The sequence below is a fragment of the Cervus canadensis genome, chromosome 5, assembly GCF_019320065.1.
Source record: "Cervus canadensis isolate Bull #8, Minnesota chromosome 5, ASM1932006v1, whole genome shotgun sequence".
In the NCBI taxonomy this organism is placed as follows: Eukaryota; Metazoa; Chordata; class Mammalia; order Artiodactyla; family Cervidae; genus Cervus; species Cervus canadensis.
The window spans coordinates 43,961,953-43,977,680 of NC_057390.1; the positions used below are offsets into that span (position 1 = coordinate 43,961,953).

The 15,728-nt window shown below is 46.2% G+C and overlaps 1 protein-coding gene and 1 non-coding gene across 3 annotated transcripts in view; one reads left to right on the plus strand and one right to left on the minus strand.

The window, feature by feature from the left end:
* The window catches only part of TCF7L1 (transcription factor 7 like 1), a 187,018-nt gene that overhangs the window by 48,708 nt on the left and 122,582 nt on the right, over positions 1-15,728 (plus strand). The gene's annotated exons all lie outside the window — the stretch shown is intronic.
* On the minus strand, positions 14,058-14,164 carry LOC122442840. The gene has a single exon (XR_006269813.1). It is a non-coding gene; the product is annotated as a U6 spliceosomal RNA (small nuclear RNA).

The window sequence follows — 15,728 nt, forward strand, 5'->3', positions numbered from 1 at the left end:
TTGTCCCCTGTGTTGGAAGGCAAATTCTTAACCACTGGACCACCAAGGAAGTCCCATTATGTCACTTTGATAGAGAACATAGGAGCTTCTCCCCGTCTATTTCACTTTTGTAAATAACAATCCTGAAACCAACACAGAGGGTCCGGGTCTGGGTCTGGGAAGACTTTTGGAGGGACCCCCAAAGCACTTGCCCCATTGAATCACCTGGAAGAATACTGAGTCAAGGTCATGACTCAGACTTTAAAAGGGTCTTAGACAACTGGAGGTTGCCTATGGAGGGGTGGTCAGGATGCCATGGGTCTAAATCCTTACCAGAGGAGAAGATGCTTTGCTGAGTTCTGGAGGGAAGGAAGAGAGAGAGGGGACCACAACTGAGTGTTGAGGTTGAAGGATGTTGCAATGTGCAAATCTGGCTTTTTATAAGGATGACCAATCATCCAAAGATCAGACTGTCCAAAGGTAGACTAATAGCCCAGTATCAATAATAATAGCACCTTGTTTCTTGTGGGATATTTTACAGTTGCAAAGTGTTTGCATGAGAGGCAGCAAGCCCTTCTTCTCTGGAAGGATTCAAGTTCAGGAAGGGATGTTGTTGAGCACATTCAGGCCCTTCTGAGAGTTAGGTGCCTCCAGATGGATGTTTTCCACATGTGCGTCAGAACTATGTGGGGTGCTTACAGATACAGAGAACAGTCTAGTGTTTACCAGTGGTGAGAGGGAAGGAGGAGGCGCCAGATAGGGCTGGGGGATTAAGAGATACAAACTATCATGTCTGAAGTAAACAAGCTACAAGGATATATTATACAGTACAGGGAATATAGTCAATATTTTGTGATAACTATAAATGAGGTGTAACTTTAAAAAATTGTGAATGTCTATGTTGTATACTTGAAACTTGCAAAATATTGTACTGCGACTACACCTCAAGAAAGGAAGAAAATTATGTGGGATGCTTTGAAAAGATTCTGGATCCCGGGACTCGCTCAGACCTGTTGGGTCTGCATCTTTCAGGGAGGGACCCAGGAATCTATACTGGGCTCAGGCAGCCAGTGTGCCCGGCATTCCTCAGAGAATGTCCACTGCACATGGCGGGGACCCCTGCCTGTCATGTCCATCACGGAGTGCCCAGTGCCTGCCCCACAGCAGGAGCGAAACAAATGTTTGCTGAGTCCATGTGCTGACACTAGTTGATGTAATTGCCCTGACCTCTCCAACTGCCTTTTCACCATGTCATCTACAGTGTGTCTGCCCCAGACTCCTTTCTGCTCTTTGAACAAACACACCACACACGTCCACTCTGCCCAGCCTTTGCTCACCCTATGTTCTCAGTCTGGATCACTCCTCTGCTTATTTGGCTACAGAAGCCGCAAGTCTTTGGTGCATGCGCTATGCGGTGTGTGTATGTCTTGGTTGCTCAGTCATGTCTGACTCTGTGATCCCATGGACTATAGCCCACCAGGCTCCTCTGTCCATGGGATTCTCCAGGCAAGAATACTGGAGTGGGTAGCCATTCCCTTCTCCATGGGATCTTCTTGACCTGGGTCTCGCATATTGCAGGCAGATTCTTAACTATCTGAAGCAAACAGGGTAGCCCCATGTGCTATCCTAGGTGCCACTAAGCCTTCTAGCCAGCCCACCACATGTACTTGCTCTTTCATGAGTCTTCCTTGAAACCTCCCTTCAGTTCAGTTCAGTTGAGTTGCTCAGTTGTGTCAGACTCTTTGCAACCCCATGGACTGCAGCACGCCAGGCCTCCCTGTCCATCACCAACTCCCAGAATTTACTCAAACTCTTGTCCAGTGAGTCGGTGGTGCCATCCAACCATCTCATCCTCTGTGATCGCCTTTGTCTCCTGCCTTCTGTCTTTCCCAGCATCAGGGTCTTTTCCAATGAGTCAGTTCTTCCCATCAGGTTCAGCTTCAGCATCAGTCCTTCCAATGAATATTCAGGACTGATTTCCTTTAGGATGGACTGGTTGGATCTCCTTGAAGTCCAAGAGACTCTCAAGAGTCTACTCCAACACCACAGTTCAAAGGCATTAATTCTTAGGCGCTCAGCTTTCTTTATAGACCAACTCTCTCATCTATACATGACTACTGGAAAAACCATGGCTTTGACTAGATGGACCTTTGTTGGCAAAGTAACGTCTCTGCTTTTTAATATGCTGTCTAGGTTTGTCATGGCTTTTCTTCCAAGGAGCAAGCGTCTTTTAATTTCATGGCTGCAGTCATCATCTGCAGTGATTTTGGAGCCCCCCAAAATAAAGTCAGCCACTGTTTCCACTGTTTCCCCATCTATTTGCCATGAAGTGATGGGACCGGATGACATGATGTTAGTTTTCTGAATGTTGAGTTTCAAGCCAAATTTTTCACTCTCCTCTTTCACTTTCATCAAGAGGCTTTTTTGTTCCTCTTCACTTTCTGCCATAAGGGTGGTGTCATCTGCATATCTGAAGTTATTGGTATTTCTCCCGGCAGTCTTGATTCTAGCTTGTACTTCATCCAGCCCAGTGTTTCTCATGATGTACTCTGAATATAAGTTAAATAAGCAGGGTGACAGTATACAGCCTTGATGTACTCCTTTCCTGATTTGGAGCTAGTCTGTTGTTCCATGTCCAGTTCTAACTGTTGCTTCCTAATCTTCATACAGATTTCTCAAGAGGCAGGTCAGATGGTCTGGTATTCCCAACTCTAAGAATTTTCCACAGTTTCTTGTGGTCCACACAGTCAAAGGGTTTGGCATAGTCAATAAAGCAGAAGTAGATGTTTTTCTGGAACTCTCTTGCTCTTTCGATGATCCAGCAGATGTTGGCAATTTGATCTCTGGTTCCTCTGCCTTTTCTAAATCCAGCTTGAACATCTGGAAGTTCACAGTTCACGTACTGTTGAAGCCTGGCTTGGAGAATTTTGAGCATTATTTTGCTAGCGTGTGGGATGAGTGCAATTATGTGGTAATTGGAGCATTCTTTGGCATTGCCTTTCTTTGGGATTGGAATGAAAACTGACCTTTTCCAGTCCTGTGGCCACTGCTGAGTTTTCCAAATTTTCTGGCATATTGAGTGCAGCACTTTCACAGCATCATCTTTCAGGATTTGAAATAGCTCAACTGGAATTCCATCACCTTCACTAGCTTTGTTCGTAGTGATGCTTTCTAAGGCCCACTTGTCTTCACATTCTAGGTGAGTGATCACACCATTGTGATTATCTGGGTCACGAAGATGTTTTTTGTACCGTTCTTCTGTGTATTCTTGCCACCTCTTAATATCTTCTGCTTCTGTTAGGTCCATACCATTTCTGTCCTTTATTGTGCCCATCTTTGCTTGAAATATTCCCTTGGTATCTTTCTTGAAGAGATCTCTAGTCTTTCCTTTAGATAAGAAAGGAAGCCTTTCTTTTTTTTTTTTTTACTAGGAAGCCTTTCTTATCTTTCCTTGCTATTCTTTGGAACTCTGCATTCAAATGGGTATATCTTTCCTTTTCTCCTTTGCCTTTCGCTTCTTTTTTATTCACAGCTATTTGTAAGGCCTTTCGTTTCTCTTTTATTCACAGCTATTTGTAAGGCCTTCCACTGTATAATCATAATGGATTTGATTTCGGTCGTACCTGAATGGTCTAGTGGTTTTCCCTACTTTCTTCAATTTAAGTCTGAATTTAGCGATAAGGAGTTCATGGTCTGTACCACAGTCAGCTCCCGGTCTCGTTTTTGCTGACTGTATAGAACTTCTTCATCTTTGGCTGCAAAGAGTATAATCAATTTGATTTCGGTATTGACCATCTGTTGATGTCCATGTGCAGAGTCTTCTCTTGTGTTGTTGGAAGAGGGTGTTTGCTATGACCAGTGCATTCTCTTGGCAAAACTGAGTCCCCTTATAGGAGAGAGGTCTATTGGGCTTCTCTTAGACTGTAACATTCTTGAGCATCTAGGAGCCTTCCCTCATACTTATATGTGAAGAATATTTGCAAACTTAAAAAAAAAATCTATATGACTATATACACATGTGTACTTTTTCCCAAATAAAGAAATCTGCAAAATTGAAATGTGTTGAATTAAATCTAATGTTTAATTAAATTACTTCTAAATGTAAAGTCTTCATTGACTATGTTAAAACCTTTGACTGTGTGGATCATAACAAACTGTGGAAAATTCTTAAAGAGACAGGAGTACCAGACCACCTTACCTGTCTCCTGAGAAACCTGTATGCTGCTCAAGAAGCAACAGTTAGAACTGGACGTGGAACAACTGACTGGTTCCAAATTGGGAAAAAAGTACTACAAGACTGTATAGTTTCACCTTGCTTATTTAACATCTATTCAGAGTGCATCATGCAGATTACTAGGGTAGATGAATCACAAGCTGGAACCAAGATTACCTGGAGAAATATCAACAGCCTCAGATATACAGTTGATACCAGTCTAATGGCAGAAAGTGAAGAGAAACTAAAGAGCCTCTTGATCAGGATGAAAGAGGAGAGTGAAAAAGCTGGCTTGAAATTCAACATTAAATAAATAAGATCATTGCATCTGGTCTCATCACTTCAGGGCAAATAGAAGGGGGAAAAGTGGAAACAGTGACAGATTTTATTTTGGGGGGCTCCAAAATCACTGTGGATAGTGACTGCAGCCAAGAAATAAAAGACGTTTGCTCCTTGGAAGGAAAGCTATGACAACCCTTGATAGCGTATTAAAAAGCAGAGACATCACTTTGTGGACAAAGATCTGTATAGTCAGAGCTGTGGTTTTTCCAGTAGTCATGTATGAATGTGAGAGTTGGATCATAAAGAAAGCTGAGTGCCAAAGACTTAATGCTTTTCAAATTATGGTGCTAAAGAAGACTCTTGTGAGTCCCTTGAACTGCAGGGAGATCAAACCAGTCAATCCTAAAGGAAATCAACCCTGAATATTCGTTGGAAAGACTGATGCTAAAGCTCCAATATTTTGGTCACCTGATGTGAAGAGCCGACTCATTGGAAAAGACCCTGATGCTGGGAAAGACTGAAGGCAGGAGGAGGGGACAGCAGATGATGAAATTGTTAGATAGCATTACTAACTTAATGGACATAAGTGTGAGCATCCAGGAGATAGAGGAGCCTGGCATGCTACAGCCTGCAGGGTCACAAAGAGCTGAAGAAAACTTAGCAATTGAACAACAACAAATGTAAGATCATCCTTGCCAGCTTGGTCAGTTGTTACTTGACTTAACTCCTCGGTGTGGGATCAAAAGGATTGAGCTTCACCCAGCATCTTTCTTGTGGAGTTCACCAGATGCTCTTCCATGGAGGTCAGGAGTTCTAGAAGGTTATGTGGTCGTGAGCTCCCCCTTCGCCTTTATCTTCTAGCTCACAGTGGTCTCTGCTCCTTGCCTTGTGCATTTTTAGAGGTTAGTGACCTCCTGAAGTGAGGCTTGATGAAATAGTAATAACCATAATAAGAGTAAGAGTGGCCCCTGAGGAGCACTTTCTATGCTCTGGGAGCACTTTCTGTGCACCAGGTGCTGGTCCAGGTGTCTGTGTTAATTCCCTCTTGTAATCTCTGGAGCAGCCCTAGGAGGTTAATATTACAGCTGGGAAACTGAGGGATTCTTTGGGATTTGTTCAACGCTTGCAGCCAGCAGATAAAAAGCAGCTAGACCGCCCGTTCTCCTGCAAGTCTGAAACAAGTGTATCCCACACCCAGCTTGCTGAGTGCGCCTCGCCACCCTTCCACTTCTGCCTGCATGTGGCTGCTCAACTGGGGCAGTCAACTGTTTTCTCCTGACGGAAAATGAGAAGAGGAGGCTGGTGGTTTCAAGTTTCATAAATTTCCAAGCAGCCTGCCCTGAGGCCAACGGGCTTGGCTCTGGGCTTCTTTGGGGGGTGGCGGGGGGTGGGGAGGGTTGAGGAGGAGACTTGCAAAAGAGAGAGGTACTGTGAGCAGGGGGCCCCTGAGAGAGACCTGGATCACCCGGTGAGCAGACCTGCCTAACAGGAGCAGCCAGCAGAAATGCGGGTGGGGGAGGTTGGATGGAGCGCATTCCTTGTCCAGTTTGGTGGGTGGCCAAAAACCCAAGTGTAAGGAAGGAAGCCACATCCTTTCAAATTGCCCAGGGAAAGGCCCTGCTTTGGAAGGTAGAGGATGGATAGGAGGCTCGCAGAGGTATGTGTGCTTCTGCTCTGGGCCTGAGAAATTAATAGCTCGTAGAAAAAGACTTTGGCAGAGAGAGTTTTCAGTACAGCAGGGAAACCTCAAACAGGTCCCATTCTTTTATGGGATTGAATAATCGTAGAGGAACATAGAGGCCGACTGGAAGAGAAAGTCCAGAGCCACAGTGTGTGTGCCCCCAGGAAAGAAGCCTCGTCTGTCTGTGTCTGTGTATCATACATCTAGGTTCATTGATCCTGCGGGTATATATATATCATCATGGGGTTCCCCTGGCATGGCCATTCTCCCCAAATCTTACCCATCAGTCAGGAAAGTGTGACGAGAGCTCTGTGTCCAGTGCCAAGTCCAGGGGTGCGTGGGAGGCATGCAAACGTGATCCCCCTCTCCAAGAACTGAGTTTTAATGGGAAGACACAGAACTTGGTATAAAGCAGTAAAAACGACACGGGTGGGCTCAGTGAGATCAAGGGCCACAATGAGTGTCAGACATAGAGGGTCTAAGGACACAGGAGGAGGGAAAGCCAGCTGATTTGTGGACAAAGCAGGATGTGGGGGAGACCTTGAAGAATAAGTGGGGTTCTCCTGGAGATGAAAGGGGAAGATGGCGGGGAGAGACCAGCTCTCGTGTGTCCTGGATGCAAAGACGGCCATCCAAGCCTCTGAAGACAGCCTGGGACCCGATTTGTTCTCCAGCCATAGCTGCTGGCCTTGCAGGGGCCACAGGCACAGTGTCAGTGTGTGTGTGTGCCAAATCGCTTCAGTCATGTTCAATTCTTTGTGACCCCGTGGATTGTCTTTGAGATGCTGGGCTCCTCTGTCCATGAGATTCCCCAGGCAAGAATACTGGAGTGGATTGCCATACCCTCCTCCAGGGGATCTTCCCGACCCAGGGATTGAACTCGCATCTCATGTCTCCTGTGTTAGGTGGGTTCTATACCACTAACGCCTCCTGGGCACAGATGTGGGGTCTGAACCCCCCTTAACGGATGAGCAGGTGGGTGCTGGCCTGGTTGCCAGGCAGCCTGTGGCAGTCAGGAGGACTGCAGGGCGGCAGGAATGTGTTAACTCCAGCGGATGGCTGCTATCTGATCCTGGACCGGTTGTGGCAGCGGCAGCAGCGACTTCCGCTTCCCCCATTGTTAACATACCAGCCAGACTGTGAATGAATGAATGAGTGGGTGGAAAGGGTTCCAGTGCAGGCTCTCACAGCCGACGTAAAATAGCCTCCGCCTGCTGGCCTGCCAGCCTTTGGGATTGGAAAACCCCAGGTGGGACATGGCCCTAAGGAGTGGATGGACTCGCAGCCTGGGGATTATAATTGTTTTAATTGGGACAGAAAATCTACTTTGCAAAATAACTTCCCAAATTGCTTAACACAACATTGGTGTTAAGGTTTATTCCTATCTCCAGCACAAGCCCAGGGCTTCCCATCTAAGAGCTCAGCCATCTTCTGGAACTATTTCCCACTTTGAGTGTATATCTAAGTCCCATGTGTGTGTGTTCAGTCATGTCTGACTCTTTGCGGCTCCATGGACTGTGGCCTGCCAGGCTCCTCAATCCATGGGATTTCCCAGGCAAGAATACTGGAGTGGGTTGCCATTTCCTTCTACAGGGGATCTTCAGAATCTGGGATCACCTTGTGTCCTGTCTCCTGCATTAGCAGGCAGATTCTACCACTGTGCCACCTGGGAAGCCAGATTGCTGAGCCCCACTACCACAGTGGGGGGCCTGAGAATTTGCATTTCGAACAAGTTCCCACTGCTGTTGGTCCATGGACCACACTTTGCAAACCACCATTCTAGGGCTTCGTAGTTCTCCACTGAAGCTTCTGCATCCAGCCAGGAGCTGAGGGATGGATGAGAGGGAGCAGAATTCAGTCACTGTGGCTGCACTGAACTCCAAGAGAGCCCGAGAAACAGAGTCATCCCGTGGGCCCAGGAGAAAGGTAAGATGGCATTGTCTCTGCCACCATCTAAAAGGGCAACACAGATTCTGATCTCATTGGTCTCTGCTTAGAACAGTAGATTTCAAAATGCTTTTCAGATGCATGGAGAAGGTCAACTAAGATTTGCAGTTAATCATGGCACCAGGCTGGAGAAGGAAATAGCAACCCACTCCAGTATTCTTGCCTGGAAAATCCCATGGACAGAGGAGCCTGGTGGGCTACAGTCCATGGGGTCGCAAGAGTCGGACATGACTGAGTGACTAAATAGCCACCACCTCCATGGCACCAGGGCCTTTCAAAAAGGCCGAACCTTCAAGGAGCTCATTATCGAATGTCTTAACTGGTTCCACCGTGTGAGTCATTTAAGACTCTGGTTCCTGTGTTGGATGGTCCTTGGCATCCCCAGTCCAGCCTTTATAGCTTAGGCCTGTGGAAGCAAGCTACAAACAGGAGCCAGCTTGTACATGGTGGACTTTTTTTTGCATCTTACCAGTTACTGCTCAATGTCTAGCTTCATTTTTATTGCCTCATGAGTCTCAGAGCCGATAACCCTGCTGGCTTGTATAGGGCAGAAGGTGTTGGGGTTTTTTGTATACAAAGATGTATGCTTAGTTTTGTTTTTTTTTTTTAATGGTTGTGCTGGGTCTTCCTTGTTGCACGTGGACTTTAGTTGCAGCGAGTGGGGGCTCCTCTCCAGTAGTTTCGGTGCTCAGGCTTCTCATTGTGGTGACTTCTTCGTGGAGCACAGGCTCGCTTTATGGCTCTTGGGCTCAAGAGTTGTGGCGCATGGGCATAGTTGCTCCACAGCAGAGGGATGGAACCCATGTCTCCTGAATTGGCAGGTTGTTTCTTTACCACCAAACCACCGTGGAGGCCCCAGCAAGTGTTTTGTAATTAGAATTTAGCCATGGTGAATAGGCATGTTACGTAGTTCAGGCCCGATTTGGGATAAAATCAAAGTGAGTGAATCAGCAGGTGTTACATACCTGTCTGTGCTGGAGGATTCAAGAGAACATGCTCCAGGCCATCCTCGATGGCCTTATCTCTTTGTAGAGCCCAGAGCAATACAAATACAGGCATTCCTCATTTTATTGCACTTTGCAGATACTGTGTTTTGTTTTTTTTTACACATGGAAAATTTGTGGCCACCCTTTGTCAAGCAAGTCTGGGGTGTCATTTTTCCAATGACGTTTGCTTACTCTGGGTCTCCGTGAAACATTTTGGTCATTCTCACAATATTTCAGACTTTTTCATTATTGTTATGGTGTTCTGTGATCTGTGATCTTTGATGCTACTGTTGTAGTCATCTGGGGGTACCAGGAACTGTGCTCATATGATGGCAAAGTTAATCTACAAATGTCTGTGTTCTGACTGCTCCACTCCCTGGTTGCTCCCTCATCTTTGTCCCTCTGCTTGGACCTTCCTGTTCCCTGAGACATAACAATACTGAAATTAGGCCAGTTAATGACCCTATACTGGCCCTTAAGTGTTCAAATGAAAAAAGGAGTTACAAGTCTCTCATGTTAAATCAAAAGCTAGAAATGACGAAGCTCAGTGAAGAAGGCATGTCCGAAGCTGAGGGAGGCTAAAAGTAGGCCTCTTGGTCCAAACAGTTAGCAAAGTTGTGGACTCAAAGGAAAGGTTCTTGAAGGAAATTAAAACTGCTGCTCCAGTCAACATATGAATGACAAGGGAGTGAAGCAGCCTCAAAGCTGATACGAGGAAAGTTTTAGTGGTCTGCAAAGAAGATCAAACCAGCCACAATGTTCCTTTAAGCCAAGGCCTTATCAAGATCAAGGCCCTAACTGTCTTCAGTTCTGTGAAGGCTGAGGTCCCTTACCTAGAGAGCCTGGTATAAGTGATCCCATCAGCACATCCCTTTCTTGGCCTGTCCTGGCCACATGTGAGGACAAGCCTGCAACACTTGAACTCTTTCTCTGGGCTTGGACTGAGAGGGCGGTCGCATTGATGTTTCTGTTCCAGGGGATGTGGGGCAGGGCAAGACGGGCTCTCAGAGGCTGTGTTCTGCTATGTAAGCACCCAGCTCTCCTATGTGAGCTCTCCTACGTGAGCCTGCCTGTGTCAGGAAGCTGAGCTGTTGCCCTCTGATTCAGCCCAGGAGCTCTGCTATGGCCAGGGGTGAGGGCTGTCACGTGAGTCTTCCTTCTGATCCCCTCAGCATCTCAGAGAGGTCAAGGGCCTGCCCCCAAGTGTCACAGTGCAGTTGAATGACAGGTCTGCCTGTGTCTCGGTTTTCTGACCTCACATCTGGAGTTCATCCCAGGGTTCAGCATCTTTCACAGCCCTGGATGAAGAATTTCATGTTCCTTAAGAATGCAGCTGCCATAGCAGGGACTAGGAGATGCCTGGGAAATCAGCTTTAGCCAAGTATGCATGAAGGTGGGAAGTGAAGTCACTATCACCGGCTTGTACCAAGGGCCATCATTTTGCCGACAAAGATCCCTATAGTCAAAGCTGTGGTTTTTCCAGTAGTCATGTACAGATGTGAGAGTTGGACCATGAAGAATGCTGAGCACTGAAGAACTGACGCTTTCGAACTGTGGTGCTGGAGAAGGCTCCTGAGAGTCCTTTGGAGATGGAACTGGTTCCAAGGAGATGGAACCAGTCAATCATAAAGGAAATCAACCCTGAATATTCATTGGAAGGACTGATGGTAAAGCTGGAGCTCCAAAACTTTGGCCACCTGGTGCAAAGAGCCAACTCATTGGAAAAGATCCTGATACTGGGAAAGAGGGCAGGAGGAGAAGGTTGCTACAGAGGATGAGATGGTTGGATGGCATCACTGACTCAATGGACATGAGTTTGAGCAAACTCAGGGAGATGGTAGAGGGCAGGGGAGCCTGGCGTGCTGCAGTCCGTGGAGTCACAAAGAGTCTGACACAACCTAGCAACTAAACAGCAACAACACAAGGGCCTAGGCCTGCATATTGACTTGTGAGTTCGCATTACAGTATTTTACAGAGGAGGCAGCTGAGGTTCAGAAGGGCTGGGTGGGTTGCCCGGCCCCAAGCAGGAGCCAGACCCGCAGGAGCCTTGCACTTAACCTCAGGCCATCCAGGGCCCTCACCAGTTAGCTTGCTGGGCTTAGGACAGCCTCAGCTCTGGAGGGCGTTGGCGTGTCTGTGCTTGTGAGTTTTCTCTGGAGCCTGCCTTGAGGGAGAGAATGACTGTGTCTCAGCCTGAGGTGCCACCTGCATTAAGGTGTGGCAGCTCATGACCTGGTGGAAGGTAGGTGTTTGTGACTTGCTGGTGGAAAGAAAGAGAACCAGACTGGGAGAGCCCTCATGGTGCCTGTGGCCCATGTTGGTTGGGGGCCCTGACTCCTTGTTTGTTTTTGTGTTCTATTGCTTCATTTAAAAATGTATATATTTATTGTATTTACTTATTGGGTTGCCTTGGATATCAGTTGTGGCAGGTGGGATCTTGTTCCTTGACCAGGGATCCAACCTGGGGTCCCCTGCCTTGGGAGCACAGAGTCTTGGCCCTTGGACCACAGGGAAGTCGCTCTTTGCTCATTTTAACTTGAGGATCATATCTTCTGAGGAGATAAGTATCTACCTGCCAATCAGGAGAGAACACAGGGGAAATGGCTTCAGGGTCCATTCAGAGTGGCAGGTTAAAACCTAGGGCTTGCTCTAAGCCAGTGGTCCCCAACCTTTTTGGCACCAGGGACCAGCTTTGGGGAAGACAGTTTTTTTTACAGATTTGGGTGGGGAGGATGGTTTTGGGGTGATTCAAGTGCATTACTTTTATTGTGTACTTTATTATTCTTTGCTGTTGTTCAGTCGCCAAGTCGTGTCTGACTCTGTGACCCCATGGACTGCAGCATGCCAGGCTTCCCTATCCTTCACCATCTCCCGGAGTTGGCTCCAACTCTTGTCCATTGATTCAGTGATGCCATCCAACCATCTCATCCTCTGTTGTCCCCTCCTTCTCCTGTATTATTCTTACATTGTGATATACAATGAGATAATTATACGACTCACCATAATGCAGAATCAATGGAAGCCCTGAACTTGTTTTCCTGCAACTCCATGGTCCTATTTGGGGGTGATGGGAAACAGTGACACCTGAAGTGTGTTGCTTATGTCCTCTCACCTCCTGCTGTGCGGCCTGGTTCCTAACAGGCCATGGACCAGTACCTGCCCTTGGTCCAGGGGTTGGGGAGCCTGGCTCTAAGCAACTGTGGCTCCTCCTTGCCTTCAGGGGGCACCATCGAGACCTGCTGCCTTCTGTCTGAACATTGTTCCCAGGTCCATGGGATAGCAAGCAAGTGGCAGCTATAGCTCGCATGGACCGAACATCCTGGATTTTTCATAACTGTTGTTTTTATATGAATGTTACTCAGGTTATATGAGATAGATTTATGGTTTGATTACATGACCCTATGGCTTTTATGGTGCCTTCTGAATTAGCATAGGTAAAAATTTTGTTTCTACAAAGTTTTAGGGTTAAAAGCACTTGATTGATTCTTTCGAAGTTGGTGGAATACCCACTGTATCTGTAATGAGAGTTCTCCAAGAACAAGTCCCTCAAAGGGCATTTGCCTAAGTAGTTCCATTAAATAGCTACGTAAAGAAATAAGAAACTCAGGAAGGATAATACTAGATAGGAAATAAATACATCTTCCTTACTGTTACCTTGATTGGAATATAAATTCTTTGTTTTGCCTTAGAGTTGTGCTTATATTAATGAGGGAATATCAACCCCCTCCCACAATCCCCTGATACCTATATACACACTCTTCTTGTCTTTGCATATAAGTTGGTTGATATCTTGGATGGGTGTCTGCTCATGTTGGGTAGGTGTAATTTGGCGAAAACCCATGATCACCACCACTGTTGCTAGTTAGGTCAAACCAGATAGATTTTGGAAGAAATGACCTTGGCATTATCAAGCAGGTGGAACTTGTCAGGATTCTGTCTTTTTTCCTCTGACTTTGTTTCACCCTCCTCTATTCCCCAGGTGCTTAGTGTTTTTTCATTTTACATCCTTTCAGAGCCCCCTCTCAGCTCTCAGTGGAGATACTGATTCACCCCAAGATTTAAAGCTCACGTCTTATCTCCCAAAGGAATTTTGTGGATGAGCCTCTAAGCCAAAGGTATGACTGTCTAATAGTGGAATTTCAGTCATTTGGAAGAGACCAGAGGAGAAGATGTAGTGAGAGGTACTTCCTGGTGTTGTGTGAATAGCTGAGCTCAGATATCTCCACGTTTCCTACTTTTTTCTAAAAGTTTAATAGTTTATGTTTTAAGTCCATCATCCACTTTGAGTGTCTTTTTCTATCGGTATGGAATTTTCATATGGGTGTCCAGTTGCTCTAGCATCATTTGTTGAAAAAGCCATCTTTGTCATTGAATTCATTGCACAGTATAAAATATCACCTGGGTGTATTTGTGTGGGGCCAACTGTGAGTTCTCTATTTTGTTAATCTATGAGTCTAGCCTTCAAACAATACCATGCTGTCACAATTACTGTAGTTGGAGAAAAAAGGGATAACTTTCAAAATTATTTGGTCTCTTTTAGGGCTTCTCACTTATTTTTACAAAGAAATTTGTACATGAAAGATCATAGTACCATTATTCAAAACAAGCACAAAATGGAAGCTACCCAGATATTCGTCAGTGGTTGAACAAACCATGGTATATCTACATGTATGTGGACTACTATTCAGCTGTAAAAAGGGACAGATGATCAATACATGCAACAATGTGGATGAACCTCAAGGAAATTATGCTGTGTGAAAAAAAAAAATCAGTCTCCAAAGGCTGCATACTATAATAGTTTGTTTATATAGGTCTTGAAATAATAAAATTGGACATAGAGAACAGCTTAGTGGTTGTCAGAGGTTAATGATGGGAGTGAGTGATTGGTGTCCCTAATAAGAAATAGCCTGAGGGAGTCTTCTGATGGTATGGTGTAGTATCTTTTTTTTTTTACTTTATTAAAATACTGAAAAATATGGAACGCTTCACGAATTTGCGTATCATCCTTGCGCAGGGGCCATGCTAATCTTCTCTGTATCATTCCAATTTTAGTATATGTGCTGCCGAAGCGAGCACATGGTGTAGTATCTTGATTGGTTACACAAAGTTGCATGCGCGCACGTGCACACACACACACAAACACACACACACGAGTGCTTGTAAAACTAGTAAAATCTGAATGAATTCTCTGGGTTGTGTCCATGTTGGTATCCTAGTTCTGATTGTGTTGTTGTTGTTTTCTTGTTGTCATTGAGTTGTGTCTGACCCTTTTGTGACCCCATGGACTGTAGTCCCTCAGGATCCTCTGCCTACGGGATTTCGCAGGCAAGAGCATTGGAGTGGGTTGCCATTTCCATCTCTTGACCTTCTTCCTGACTCAGGGATCGAACCGAGTCTCTTACATGGCAGGCAGATTCTTTACCCTCTGAGCCACCAGCAAAACTAGTAATTATGCCAAGGGTGCATATCTATGCCCATGTTATCTTGATCTTTTCACTGAATCGGTCTTCACATTTACTACTTCCTTAGTAAAACTACTCAGTCACAGATATATCGCTTCTTCCCATGGATTAGTAACTCTGGGTCAGAAAACCTAAGAATGCAATTCATCTTTTTTATTATGACAAGCTAATTTAATTTTAATTGCTCATTATAGAATTGTATCATGAGGAGGAAACTATCTTTAATTATCTTTTTGGGTGCTTGTTTCTCAAGTAAGCTGATGTGGGGAGCTGAGAATCACCCTTTCCTAAGTGGCCATCTGACAATGGGCTTAAAATATTTGTGCACAACAATGTAAATAGACTTCTCTGCCTCCCACCCCCACCCCCACCTCCGCCGCTGTCAGAGCCTGCCCTCCCCTTGAAGCAGTTAAAAGAATTCCAGGTGGGTGGCTCCCCATTCCTGCCCTATTTAAAAATCCAGTGTCATTTCAGAGATTTTTTTTTTCCCCGTTCCTGGAAAACACCAACCAAGTGACACAAGAACGGGGACCAGTTTTCTCCAGTCCTCGTTTAAATGTTGTCCGTGTCCTTTGGAGGCAATTTTTCTTGGTGACATGTTCAGCAATCTCAGGTCAGCCAGAGTTCTTGAAGGTCACCGTGGGTGTCAGGAATGCAGTGCTAACCGATGTACACGACAGGCTCGTGGAGGCACCCTCTACAGCACCCTTGGCCCAGAGCCCCGTCTTGCTTGTCCAGAGAAACAGACTCTGTTAATTTGTTTGTTGGATTTCCATTTCGGCCTGTACCCCTCACAGCCTTCTCCACCGAGTGCCATCCTCTGCTGCCTTCAAGGTCTTGGCTGGAGGGGGCGGGGGCGATGCTTGGCCCTTGACACCCAGAGGATGCCATTGAAAACACAGAGATGTCTTCACACTGTTCTTTGTGGTGGGACGGCCTCCCTTCCCGTGGGCAAACCCTCGGGGCTGGAGCCCTCCCGGCTGCCCAATGGCTTTTGTGTGTGTGCAGCTTTCAGCTCCTGTCCATCAGCCTGAATGGGCCCATTCAAGGGCATTCATGCGCCTCGGAGACCCCGGCCGCCTGGACACAATCAGCTGAGAAGGGCGCCGAGGGCCCCGCACATGAGAACGAGCCGGCTCAGCCTGCCTCCAGGAGCCCCCGATTGTTTCCCCGAGCCC